Source organism: Orycteropus afer, unplaced genomic scaffold (assembly GCF_000298275.1).
Source record: "Orycteropus afer afer isolate SDZICR_OR568_19922 unplaced genomic scaffold, OryAfe1.0 scaffold00130, whole genome shotgun sequence".
Taxonomy (NCBI): Eukaryota; Metazoa; Chordata; class Mammalia; order Tubulidentata; family Orycteropodidae; genus Orycteropus; species Orycteropus afer.
The window spans coordinates 6,478,128-6,479,564 of record NW_006921717.1 but is presented as its reverse complement, the minus strand read 5'-3'; positions in this window follow the sequence as shown (position 1 = coordinate 6,479,564).

Below are 1,437 nucleotides of genomic sequence, written 5' to 3'. Positions count from 1 at the left end.
CCCATAACAAGTGCCTGTTGCAGTGACAGTCCTGTCCTGTCCACAGCTTCTGTAGTCCATAGCAGCAGGTAATTGCAGGAGGTTGTCTGTAAGGTCCATGCCTGGTCGGGATTAATACCCATATGGAGCTTGTTAGCTAAGAAAGTAACTTGAGTATTTAACTTGGTTATTAAGTCTTATTCCAACAGAGGAACAGAGCATTCAGGCATGTATAAAACTTTCAAGTTAATACAATGCTCCCAACCTGGCATTCAAGAGGATAAAGAAGATTTTACATTACTGAAACTCCAGTAATGCTCATAGTCTTGTGGGACAGCGGGGCCTTGGAGATGTTTAGGACTGAGGTTGCCCCTGCGTCCAGCAGAGATTCAATGAGTTGTTTTCCCACTTATTGCCACCCAGGTTCCTAGTCGGGAGATAGGAGTATGCCCAGTCTGTAACGGAGCCCCTGGGCCCCATCATTCTTGGTTGCTGTCAGCTGTGCCTACTCTCTGCTGGGCCCCCTTCGGTTGGTTTCAGAGGGCTCTTTCTGGGCACTTCCTCTTCCAGTGCCCATCCTTCTTGCAGTAAGCACACTGTTGAGGCCCCAACTTTGTTGCTCGGCCTCGGAGCAGGAGCTTGATTCGCTCCCTTTCTATCCTTTGGCAGCCCATGGGGACTTAGCCAGTAGGATCGACTTCGTGGCGGATCTCCCAGGGCAGCAGCCAGCAGGGCAGTTTGTTGCTTCATGTCTCTTTGCTTCTGTTTCTCCTGCTTCTGGTCCCAGTTACTGTAGACCCTAAAAGCAACCTCTACAAGTTGAGAAGCATTCATACCCAGTTCTCCTTTTAATTTTGGAGTTTGTGCCGTATTTCACGGCACTCGGAGCCCTACGACAATGCGCTCTTTCACATGAGTCAATCTTGCTCTGTCCCCTGGATCATTAGGATTCCACTCTGGACCTGTTCCTGGCACCGTCTGATGGCTGTGGCCCCTGACGAGGTTTTCAGGCTGGTGGTTGTGAAGTCTGTCGGCTTCTGCTCTGGCTTTATCTAATGCCCTTCGCCTCTCTTCAGGGGTAACATAGTTAATAACATATTAATGTAAATCAGCCATGGTGAATGGCATATGAGTCCAAACGAAACCTCCAGGATTTCCTTTGTAATCTAAACTGGCTGGAACCTGCTGTAACGGGTATTGCCCTGACAGATCTGGCGTAGACCCCTGGCCAAATTTTACACCACTCTGAGTGTGTGCCGGGGAGACCATTTTCTGAGGGGCACATGGGGAGGAATGGAGTCAAGGTAAGGATCTTTAGAGTCCGTAAAGACATTCTTAAGATCCGCTTTCCCTTTAGATCATACAATTATCACCCCAAACAGTTTTCTGTAAACCCTTGTTTTGAAACAAAGCGAAGAATAACTCTAGATAAAACAGTCAGTTCTTCCCACTTTTGAT